This window comes from Amia ocellicauda, chromosome 15, assembly GCF_036373705.1.
Source record: "Amia ocellicauda isolate fAmiCal2 chromosome 15, fAmiCal2.hap1, whole genome shotgun sequence".
NCBI lineage: Eukaryota > Metazoa > Chordata > Actinopteri > Amiiformes > Amiidae > Amia > Amia ocellicauda.
The window spans coordinates 24,403,602-24,417,090 of NC_089864.1; positions in this window are offsets into that span (position 1 = coordinate 24,403,602).

Sequence of the window (13,489 nt, forward strand, 5' to 3'; positions counted from 1 at the left end):
ATAAATAGATTTAGCATTTTTCAACATAAATATATATATTTTTAATCAATGTATTTATACAGTATAACATATACTATGCTGTGGCCAGTTTCATAAAGCCTATTTAATCATAAGCGAGCTCCCAGTACTCAAAACACCTCAATATTTTGATTACAGGTTTCACAAAACAACACAGTGGTTTATTGTTGAATTTAACTTTGTATGATTGAGACTAGCATTTCTTTCCCCTCATTTCAATGACTTCAGTGCTACCTGGTCAGCTTCCTCCAAGGTCCATGTTGTATTCTGGTCACCTTTTATTCCTGCTATGCCTGTGCTGGATAAGGAATTGAGGTCTAATGATTATTATGTTTGCCTAGTGCTGTAATGGTCATTTAGCCTAGACTGCCAAGTCCAATCAGGTGGACTTGAAAGAACACACTTTTTTTTCTCTCTAGCTCTGAAAATTATGAGGCAACTTAAAAACTACATTTCCCAGCAACAGAGCATTTCCAAACGAGGTTTTACACAGTTAAAGTGTGGCCGTCCTGATATTTCGTAGGCGTTTCCCTGTCTGTGTCTGAGCTGCTTGGGAGAGATTTGTACAGGATTTCAGTTGGAATTCTCAATAGAAGCTAGTTTTACACTGAGTCTCCAATTGCTCCAACCTTATTCAAAGGTTATTTTATGATTAAATTAAATTAACTATAGTTAAAAAGAAAATATCTAAGTCATCTATATATATATATATATATATATATATATATATATATATATATCCCAACGTATATTTATATATTTTACATTGTATCTATAAAATGTATAAAGGCTTTAAATTGTATTTTTCAATATTTAAGAACCCAACTAAGAATAACTTAAAGCCACATTCATGTAATTTTGAAGCTTGTATTTTTAGATTTTAAATACAAGGTGCATACTAGTTATATCTAGCCGATATTGTTATTATTATTGTTATTGTTGTTGGTTTTTTGCTTGTTTTTGAAGATTACAATTATATTTTATGTAGCCAACCATTTCAACAAATATGATAAATTATTCTTCTTTAATATACCAAATGTGGTTTGAATCTGAAATTCTATTACACCTAAGAATGTAAGGAAAATCTGTTTTATTATTATTACTGTTATTATTATTGTAATTGTTATGTGCACTATTGTTACTGGTATTGCTACTAAAGCTACAGCTACTGCCACTATTAGGTAGAATAGGTAGAACTGGCAAGCAGACTTTATCAGTTTTACCTTCAGCTTTGGCAGTACTTGTGATGACGAGATGCTTTATAAATCAAAATCTGCAACAATGTAAAGCGATTAGCATCTTATTTCTGTCCCTCTTTTTATTCTACGGACAAAATTGTGATTTCAAATCAGTAAACATCCCAAAGGGTAAACAAATATGTGTTGTATGTTGTTGTTTGTTTGTTTTATTTATGTTACAGCTTTTTTAAATTAAATATTATTCCATGTACTACACAACAAAATAAATAATTACAGTTAAACCAAATTCATATTTGTAACCGACACTTTAATTATTAGCTTTATAACTTGTTATAAGCTTTTTTATTGTTTTCTCTGTTGTATTTTTTTTTTACAATAATGCATTTGCAGAGAATTCAATAGTCAAAGCAAATTTTGATTATCATATATTATTTATAGTTTATGTATTTCTAATGGCATGGGCTTACCCAAGGTAGCCCTTAACACAGAAAGAGTTTGAAGGCTGCGTGTCTTTATAATCTTGATATTGTTTCTCCAGGCATTCCTCCTGCCCCCAGTAGGAGTGTATGCACTATTCCCAGTTTAGTTCACAATAATCCATCTTGTTCTGACATTATTCCACCGATGTGAGTGTCTTTAGAAGAGTTCTTCTAAAAAGACTGACTTTGCAAACAAGGGATATTTCACTGGAGAGCACACCAAAAAACAACTAATTATTTATGTAGCCAGTTAGGGAGCATGATATATCTGTGGAGACTTTTGAAAAACTGAAACATTTTCAATATCTGGTTGCTTCCAATGAGGTAATGAAAAACTGCTTTTATATTGTCTCCCATTTTGATGGCATCTTTGCGGACACAATGCTTCCTTTATTTCAGTCCTGTCATTCTACAGATATAGGAGTTTCCTTTGGTTTGTATAGGAATGGCTGGCTTTATTAGATCACAGGGGCACTCCTTGGCATAATAATATAATGAATTGAGAATTTGTGTTAGGGAATACGTATGAGACAGAACTGACCATTCAGTTTCTTTTTAACAACAGCATATAAGGTTGGTTCTTTTTCTTTTCCTCAACCATGAATTCCATTTGCACTGTATTCCTTTTTTAATACCCCTAAATGTATTTGTGTGGTGTGTTTCACCACATTTCTTTCTGTTCTTAAATGGCCAATTAAACATGTTAAAGTTGGTATTTTCTTCAAAAAGTGTACAGCCACAGACTTAAACAGTAGTACTCCAATGAAACAGTGCAAAACATTATTATTATTATTTTTATTTCTTGGCAGACGCCCTCATCCAGGGCGACTTACAACATAAGAATACAAACACATATTTACATTACATTACATTATTTGTCATTTAGCAGACACTCTTATCCAGGGCAAATAATTATGGTCTGATCTTATATGTGGGGTATGACGGTAGGATTTTGGTGGTAAAGCAGTTAAAAATAGTAGTCAGTGTAGTATTTTATGTCAGTTGTGGTTCAAATATTATTAATGAATGGTTGAAGTTGAAATATTGACGATTAACATTATTATCAGACCTGTGTTAGGAAATCCTTTTTTCCTAGTATAACCAGGCGAAGAGTGGCCACTATGGGCATTTAGTTTTACTGCATCTTTTAGTTCATTTTTTATGTTTCTTATTTTTTGTGAATTCAGGATTTGATATAGGTCGAAATAAACCAAAGCATGTGCAGGGAGAGCCCAGAGCAGCCATTCACATCCACATATGGAGGCAATAACTCAAAAGCTGCTGACCATTCAGATTTAAGAAATAAAATAAAAAATAAAAGAATCCCCAGTGTGTTTATTGGGATATCGTTTGTGTTGTTCTTAATTAAATTCACTTTCACATTTGAGTAATCTTTGTGTGTTCAAATGTTTGAATAGCTACAGAAAGCTCTATGATCTGACAGAATGCAAGAAGCACTCTTTAAACAGGTACTTAAAATTGTCATAATTCCTTCCATTCCAACCGTGTCCATCCCCACATTTTTCTTATTAGTACCAATGTTTCAGAATGGTGACCGGTTTCCATTAGAGAACGGACAAGAATGTAGAGTGATTCTGATCAACTGATTGATGACTTGAGGACATTCTTCAGTGTGCTTATAATTCATCACCTGTCATAATGATTTTTTTAAGTTTTAAGTGTGTGCATAACTTTACTCTATGTAGTCATATCAAGTAAAATGTAAAACGATAAATTATGCTGTAAAGATTGAGAAATTGTTGTTTTTGTATGTAAAGAAATATGTAAACTAATACTGAAATAATATATACAGTGAGGGGAAAAAGTATTTGATCCCCTGCTGATTTTGTACGTTTGCCCACTGACAAAGAAATGATCAGTCTATCATTTTAATGGTAGGTGTATTTAACAGTGAGAGACAGAATAACAACAAAACAATCCAGAGAAACGCATTTCAAAAAAGTTTTACATTGATTTGCATGTTAATGAGGGAAATAAGTATTTGATCCCCTATCAATCAGCTAGATTTCTGGCTCCCAGGTGTCTTTTATACAGGTAACGAGCTGAGATTAGGAGCACTCTCTTAAAGGGACTGCTCCTAATCTCAGCTCGTTACCTGTATAAAAGACACCTGTCCACAGAAGCAATCAATCTATCAGATTCCAAACTCTCCACCATGGCCAAGACCAAAGAGCTGTCCAAGGATGTCAGGGACAAGATTGTAGACCTACACAAGGCTGGAATGGGCTACAAGACCATCGCCAAGCAGTTTGGTGAGATTAGTCGCAAATGGAAGAAACACAAAATAACTGTCAGTCTCCCTCGGTCTGGGGCTTCATGCAAGATCTCACCTCATGGAGTTTCAATGATCATGAGAACGGTGAGGAATCAGCCCAGAACTACACGGTAGGATCTTGTTAATGATCTCAAGGCAGCTGGGACCATAGTCACCAAGAAAACAATTGGTAACACAGTACGCCGTGAAGGACTGAAATCCTGCAGCACCCGCAAGGTCCCCCTGCTCAAGAAAGCACATGTACAGGCCCGTCTGAAGTTTGCCAATGAACATCTGAATGATTCAGAGGAGAACTGGGTGAAAGTGTTGTGGTCAGATGAGACCAAAATCGAGCTCTTTGGCATCAACTCAACTCACCATGTTTGGAGGAGGAGGAATGACCCCAAGAACACCATCCCCACCGTCAAACATGGAGGTGGAAACATTATGCTTTGGGGGTGTTTTTCTGCTAAGGGGACAGGACAACTGCACCGCATCAAAGGGACGATGGACGGGGCCATGTACCGTCAAATCTTGGGTGAGAACTTCCTTCCCTCAGCCAGGGCACTGAAAATGGGTCGTGGATGGTATTCCAGCATGACAATGACCCAAAACACACAGCCAAGGCAACAAAGGAGTGGCTCAAGAAGAAGCACATTAAGGTCCTGGAGTGGAATAGCCATCCTCCAGACCTTAATCCCATAGAAAATCTGTGGAGGAAGCTGAAGGTTCGAGTTGCCAAATGTCAGCCTCGAAACCTTAATGACTTGGAGAGGATCTGCAAAGAGGAGTGGGACAAAATCCCTCCTGAGATGTGTGCAAACCTGGTGGCCAACTACAAGAAACGTCTGACCTCTGTGATTGCCAACAAGGGTTTTGCCACCAAGTACTAAGTCGAAGGGGTCAAATACTTATTTCCCTCATTAACATGCAAATCAATGTATACATTTTTTGAAATGCATTTTTCTGGTTTTTTTTGTTGTTATTCTGTCTCTCACTGTTAAAATACACCTACCATTAAAATTATAGACTGATCATTTCTTTGTCAGTGGGCAAACATACAAAATCAGCAGGGGATCAAATACTTTTTTCCCCCACTGTAGAGTGTGGTTAAAAGAAGTTTGTACATGTGCGTAAAACCTTTACAGTTCCATATTGTGAAAGTAAGAGATGAAGAAGAGAAGCGTTATCTCTTATTAATGATAGGAAATGGGATTCATCATTAATAAACCCTGATATTACTTAGTTTACTTAAATACAAAAATTACACTCATGTAATTAGGGATATATTTTGTACTTTAAAGTGAGGAAAGGACTCCGATCCACTGATTTATTACTCCTTTTGGGTGGTTAGGAGGCAGCTATTTTGTATGTGCAGTTTAATACACAGCACAGTACAGGGAAAAAACACTTTTCCAACAGCACCACTGGGGCAATTGTAGGGACAGAGCGATTGTGAAATTTTGAATGTCTGAATTGGAATTCAACCATGGCACCAGTGTGTAGCGTTTCGACTATTTCAAGCTGTGTTGTGGGGTCTGTAATGATCACATGTAGTTTCACAGTGCCTACAGCACGGTCCCAGTCCTTCAGCACACTAGGTGGTTAGTTTGGAATTTGTGGTCCTGAGGATATCACTTTTGTGCCTGCGCTAAGGACACTGCCCTGTGTACAGTACTCTGTCTAAAGGGTACGCATATAGGTCTTGAGAGGTTTTTCTACCACTCTTTACATTCAAACTTCACTTGTGTAACATGCAAGTTTCTCGTAGAAGAAAAAATTATTGCCATAAAAAAAAATATTTAGGCCTTGTGCTTGAGTTAGAAAAATCAGGCAGTGTTCCAGTGTAGTAGTCTGGAGGAATTTGGAGTTAATAACGGAGAGAATAAATTGAAGAACTTCAAGGAATACCCTGGTTTCTTCTTCTTTGCTTGTTTGATCTTAACAATGCCCTCTTCATCCACTCCTGTTTTCACATTATTAGCTTTCTTTGAGGCACCATTCCCTGATTAGATACAGTGTACTCACTGTAATTTCTTATAAAGGTTATTAAGCTTGGATTTATGTTAGTTTTAAAAGCCATGCCATAAAAGCTTGTTACAACTTAATAATATAGATTTAGGTTTAATGACAGCTGCAAAGAGTGACTCAGTATTTTGGGGGCATGCTTCCTGCCATGTGTTTGAGGCCATTGAATAAATTAGAAATAAAGCAATAGCAGCATATTTTGACTTAATAGAAAGCATTGCTTTGTGTTTCCAATTGTGAGGGCCCTTAAGTGCTTAAGCTTTCATTTAACAATGTATATTTTGTAGTGGGTACACACTTGGTTTTTCTTCCTTGTATCTCATTCTTTATTATTTTTAGGTAGCAACAGATTCAGTATTGAGGGTGCAAATTATACATAGTGTTGAGAACATCCAACTTTACCTGTATCTTCTACTTAGACTTTATGTTTATGAGAACAGTACAGTCATCATGTTTCTCTTGGTTCTGTGGACTAAAAAATACAGAAATGTCAATTAGAAACCAATTAATTGAAAACAATTGAGGAAGGGCAATTTAATTGATACATGCAGTTTATTCATACATACAGAGTGATTCATGGTATCTTGTTGCAGTGTTATCACATCTTAAAAGTGGGTGACAGTCTGCAGCACTATATATTTTCAAATTATTATCTGCACTTAACAGTACTCCAACCATCTGGAGCTGAATTCCTTTAGTCCACCCTTTTGCATTTATTGTCAAGAGTATCTGTGTTTAAAGCCAGTTTAGTCACCGATTCAACTTTTTGTTTATTTGATTGTTTTTGCTTTAAAGAGAGAGGATTAACCGATATATTTAATTAGGCCAACACTTCTATTTTCAAACACGATTGTTTACCTTCCTATCAGGTCTTTGCAGAGACATTTCTAGACATTTCTCTAGAATCTCTGTTAATTGCCATCACGGTTGAGGTTAATGTGAGAATTATTTTACCCACCCTGAATTTCAGGTTCTTAGCCCAGAGTCAAATACAGGAAACCAAGCAAGCTCCAATCATCAAAGAATTCTGTGAGAGTGCCGACAAAATATTTCACTGTAGCAGACGAAATTGGTGGAATATTTCAGTTACAGGTGTATGGGTTTGAAAACAGCTAAGAGCGAATGCTGACATGAGCTGTCATGTAAAGAAACAAAAAAGGAATGAAAATTGTATGTAACTTGTTGTAAAGTGTGCAATCTGGTTTGGTCTTCCGCCTCAGTTGCTGACAAATCTGGGGTTTGCACTTGCTTTAGTGTGTGGCACGGTCCATGTGAAAGAGAGACACGGGAAGAGAAACCTGCACACACACTAGTGAATGTGCAACATGAACATATGGTCTTTTAGAGCAGCATATATTGGGACTGTACAGCTTGGGCACTCGTGGTGTGTCTCAGATGGAAATTAGGGTTTAAAGCATTTAAACTAATTCAATATGAGCATACACAACTGTTCCCTTTGTCTGTCACTTAACCTGTTACTGTTTTATAGCTTTTAGAAGACTGTACTGCTTTTAGATAGCAGTTAGTTGTGAGTGTGATAGGAAGGGGAAGGATGGAGAGAGTGACCCCTACAGGGCATTCCTGAGCAGCTTAGACATCGAAGACAGGATTGAAACCTCAATAGAGGTTTAGGGGGGTGGCTGTATAAAACGACCAATGTTGAAAATACTTTGATTGTTAAATATGACACTAGGGCTATTGACTAAAAACAAAATGGGCCAGAATCTGTTTTATACCATCCTTAACCTAAAAAAGGAATAGAGAAATCTAAAGTGAAACTGAAGGTGTTTTACAGAACTACCCACTAAACCTTTTGCTCTTCACGTAATGTGCTTGCTTGAAATGCTGAGGTCTAAACTCCTTTATAGTCTTCTTAAAAATAGAAGAGCAGGAACTCAGTTTCCAAACCATCTTTGATTTGAATTTGACAAGGATTATCACAGAGTGCAATTGATTTGATCCCTTCCCACAGACAGTATCAGAAATGAGTGCACTCATCCAATTCGCATGCATACAAGGCTTCCAGTGGTATTTTTGGCTTGCGTATGCTTCTGTGAAAACCAAGCCCAATGAGAGTGTTGGAAGTGGAAGTATCTCATATTGCTGAAACGATGAGCACAAAATGTTGACTCACCGTTGAGCAGTTATCCTCCACACTGAGAGCAGACTAAATCTAATGGACTGTTATAACTTTGTGTTCAAGCTTGAGCAAATTATCAGTGAGTGAAAAGTACAAATTGACCTTCAACTAGATTTGTGTGTGATAAGGACTCTTTCTTCAATATGTCCCTGTTAATAGAGTTAAGTGCTTTTTTTCTCTCATCAAGCAAGCCTTATTATGTTGGACAATTTATTCCTATATGCTTATCCATTTATAGTACCTTTCTTTCCAGCATTATTTCAACTCCTTACACATTTGTAAGGCTATTTTTGGAACAAGCCAAAAAGCCTTCCTATTTATGTTGTAACTTTGTATTATATTAAATGATTGGACATAGGTTATCTGTCCAACTACAGTAGCACATTAACATGTGTATATAACATCTAAAGCTACAGAAATCAAAAGTATTGAAACAGTTTCTCAGTTATTTTTCTTTTTATTATGTAATGTCTTCCTGCTCGTATTTTCTCTTTCATTTGCACATTCAGTGCCTTACAGAATTTCTATTCCAAGGTGTTTTTAATTTTTTGAAAAATGTACTCTGCATTCCATGTTAAGTTTCATTCAGGATATAATCATTTATCTTACTGTAAAGATGTAAAAGTCTTTATAATAATGATCAATTACTTTCTCTGTGTAGAGAGCCCTGGTTCAATGCCAGGTGGGGGACACTGCTGTTGTACCCTTGAGCAAGATAATTTACCTAGATTGCTCCAGTAAAAACACAGCTATATAAATGGGTAATAGTATGCAAAAAATAATGTGATAGGTATTGTAAGATTAATAAGTGGCCCTGGATAAGGGTATCTTCAAATAAATATAATAATAATACATAGAACTGAACAATATTGATTGATCTGGGATGATTTAACGGGGGAATAAATATCAAGCACTCTGTCTTGTTAGGTTGCCCTTGACCATTAAACAGAATGTGATGCTAAGGCAAATGCAGAATACTGATATTAAAAACAGGATCATGAATGTAATTTAAACAATTTCTGTCATGTTCAAAGAGCTGTGTGTAAACCTTTCTGAACATAAGAGCCATATTGAAAATCTGAGGGGGGGAATGTTCCTCATGAATGATTATAGAATAGTCAGAAATAATGACTGAAAGGTGTGCTTTAACACAATAATTGTCCTATAGTGTGATTAAGCTTCACAAGGTCAAAAGGCTTCATAGACAGTGATTGGCCAGGGTAAACAATATAAATATGAAATTCAGAAATTGGAGTCTTTTTATTGAAACGTTAGGACAGATTACTGTACGCCATACTGGGAAGGATTATTTTCTGGTAATTTAGTTACAAAACTATAGTAGGATATGAGAAGATTTTTATACAAGATTCAGCTCCTGTCCTCCACTGTTTGCTCAATAGCATCCTTTACAAAAGCCCTTGTGTTCACTTTGTCACATGGGACAGTTGTTTACACAGCTAAGAGGGATAATTAATTGGACATATTGGTAAATAAGTATTTGAATGGAGTAGATGGTTAAATATGATTATTATTTAGATTTGGGGCTAGACTTAATGTAGAGTGAGCTGAGAATTGACCAGCAATTCTCTAATTGGTGTTTTTGGCACCTTTCTTGAAATGACCACTTGAGTCTGAGAGCTTCAGATGCCTTATGACTTAGTCTCCAGGCTGGATGACTTGTGAAAAGTGTAGCGGTTTGAGGTGAGCTTGTTTACAACTTCAGAACAGGAAGCTCCTATGCTGACCGTTGACTGAGGTCCAGGCAGGGGCGGACTGGGACCAAAAATCGGCCCTGGACTCATGGGGGGCGGCTGCTAGTGAAGTGCGGTCCGGGGGGGTGGGTACTGGTGAAGTGCGGTCCGGAAATCCACACAGGACAACCGGCCCACATGGGAACACGAACTAAAACTAAAACTAAACTAAAAAATGTTCCGGCCCTTCTGGCATTTGCCAGAATTGCCCGATGGCCAGGCCGCCTATGGGTGCAGGGTTGCTCATAGCTTTGTGTGCAACCATAACATTGACTGTCTTGATCCCCTATGCTAGTCTCTAACACTGTAACTAACTCAGACTCTAGGCATAACATTTCAACAAAGTAATGCAAGAAGAGCATTGAGTTTTACAATAAGAAGCATTTTTGTTCTGTTAGATCCTGAGAGGATAAATCCATTTGTCTTTTACCATCCTGTGCAAAATATATTTTCATATGTCAGGATTGTTTTATTTGTATGCATTGATCCTTTTTAATGCTATATGCCAGTGTTGGCATGTTTTTTCTACTAGCTTCACAAAGGCACTGGTGTACAGCAAAACCAACGTGAAGGATTAGTCATTATTAATGCTTATAATTTAGTCAATCCTATAAATCTAGTTCTGTTGCTTGTATTTTAATTTAAGCTTCTAATAATATTGGATAAGGATAGAAAATTTGCATCCTTTTGTATGTGGAAAGCTTTCAGTTCATTTTTTTTTCTGTTTTTTGGAAGCTAACCTCAGTATTTACTGTAAAATTATGGATATGTTCCTGTTACCATTCACTATTTTATAGCGAGGACTTAAATATGATAATTTACCGTGTTATAAAGCTGGGAATATAACTCTTGTAGATCAAGGAGAATAGCATTGAAAACACATTCGCACAGACTACCTCTGGGATTAACTTGAATAGAAAGTGTAGTGGGAGGCAAGGCAGAGTATTCATCTGGCCGTTGCATTATGATCTGCACTCCATTAAACGGTAACCGTTTTAAATTGTCCAACTACATTTCCTAAATTATTATATTCAGAATGACTTACTCCAAGCAAGCATTTCCTTTGATCAGAACAGAGCTGATGATTGAGTTACTGAGGTGATTTTAACACACTTACCAAGATTCAGACTTTCCTGGGAGAATCTGTGGGTTATCTCTGAGGAAGCAAAATTTAACAACCACGTTCTTAGAAGTGTTCAATATTAAGGAGCCTTCTCCTTAAAATATTAATACGTTTGCTCATTGGTGGTGCTCTTCATGATAGCCTGTAGGGTGCTGCACAGTGTAATGTCTCCTTCCCACAATGCCCCAGTTTTCCTCCCTCCTGGCGCAGTGAATTGGTTGGAGTTCAGAGCAGAAGTGGGTGTAATATGTAAAAACGATTGGCTGATGAGCTTTGAAGCTGTATCAGTGTGGGTATTCGAGTGTACACTACAGAGCAGTCTCACCTTCACTGGGGCTGTGACTGGGGCTACTCCATGTTTGTTAAACAAGGTTGTTCTGAAAAGGGTTTTTCATGTAAAATAAAGACATTAGTGGACACTGACTTTTTCTTATTCCTTGAAACAGGCTCTCTGGATCTGACAAAACAAGCTCAATCTCACTGTGATATGTATGAATGAACAGTTTTACAGGTATCAGACAGGTTTAATTGGAAATGCATTATGACACCTTGCCAGCATGACCCCCCTTCTTTATGAAAACTGACTTTAAAATAGATATATATATATATATATATATATATATATATATATATATATAGACAGATAGAGAGAGAGAGAGAGAGAGAGAGAGAGAGAGAGAGAGAGAAAGAGAGAGAGCATGTAAATAACATCAAATAACAATAAGATATAGAAAAAGGAATGAATGGATCCAAGAACAAACTAAAATGTGTGACATAATTGAAACAGTGAAAATGTTAAAATGGCAATGGGCCGGACACACTGCAAGAAGAATAGATGAAAGATGGACCATAGGAGGCTATTGAATGGTTACCAAGAGATTAAAAATGACCTAGAAGACGACCACATAAAAGTTGGGGAGATCAAATCATAAACTTTGCAGGTGTGACCTGGAAAAGAGAAGCTGTAGATCGAAGCAAGTGGAAACATCTTAGGGAGGCCTTCATCCAGCAGTGGACTGATATAGGCTGATGATGATGGTGAGATATAATGAAGGAATTCTATATATATTTATTTGCATTTCACTGCAGTACGTCTGCCTCACAGTGAAATCTATGGTGGAAAAAATACAATTACAATGTAAATGGTAGAAGGTAAATAGAATTGATTTGGCCTTGAATCATTTGACCTGATCTACAAGATGGAATGAACCAAAGAGCTGCTGGTGTTTAGGATGGAGGAAAAATATGAGAAAAATCTGGGAATAAGTGCTTGATAATTACACTTGGTGAACACAAAGTCATGTGCCAGAGTGAGACTGGGGTTTGCCCTTCTCCAGAACTTTCATGTAAAATACAATCTGCCCCATTCACACATTACGTACAATTTTCCATGCAATGTCAAAAATATTTAGTGTTCTGTTAGTTCTCTAAAGCCCTGCAATATCATATTCACTTATTTTCTCTGATCATATTCACAAAATGAAATGATCTCATGGATGGAAGAACATTTAAGTTTACAGAATCCTTATTTTTAACCAAAGGTTTTTACATATCTTGTTGTTCTCCCCTGTTGGCCTTGTTGGGGCTTTACAGCTTAATTTTCTCTGTAGTGACTATGTTGATTCACAGACACTGATATATGGCTGAGATGGTAACTTTCACCCAACTCCCTGTTCTTGCACTATGTTTTAGAGCAACTGGTTGATTCAAGTGAAAATAACTCATACTTAGTGTTTGTTGATTTTAACCCTAATTATCTAATATAAACATAATATTTAATGTTTTCAGAATTTCATTCTTGAAATACATTTAATTAATTAGTCTGAAATTGGGAGCCTTTGCTTCAAACATAAATATCCTACTCTGTTTTTTATTTTTTATTTTTTGGTTGTTGTTTATTTAATAGTTACTCAGGTTAATGAGACGACATGAGGTGCATAAAGCATTGCCAGTGAGTTTGAGGGCACTGTGTGTGCAAATAATGAAATTTACTATCTGCATTCTGGATTACATAAGACATGCTACCATGTTACCAACTGACATATATCACAGTACTTTACAATGGGGTTAAATTGTCATTTAATTATCATGAACTCATTATATATGAATTTGTTTTTAGTGCTTTTTTAAGTATTAATTTATCATAATAATTGATCAGAACATCTATAACTTAATAATTTTGTCTCAAAGCATATCATACTATATGAGTTCTTCAAAATTAAAGAGGACGTTTCTTCTCTTTCTGAGACAATTGGATTTAATTACAACTGGTGTTTATTTTTTACATTAGGATTATTTGGTTAGCTTGCTATTGCCAACAAGAACACTTAAAAAAAAAGAAACTCAAAGGATATCAGTATCTTTGTCAAATACGTATTTGTTTACACTTGAATTGGAGGTGTGCCCCATAATTAGTAATTTACATAGTAACAAATTTCTATAGAGAGTGGTTCTGTGATTTACAGTACACTATAAT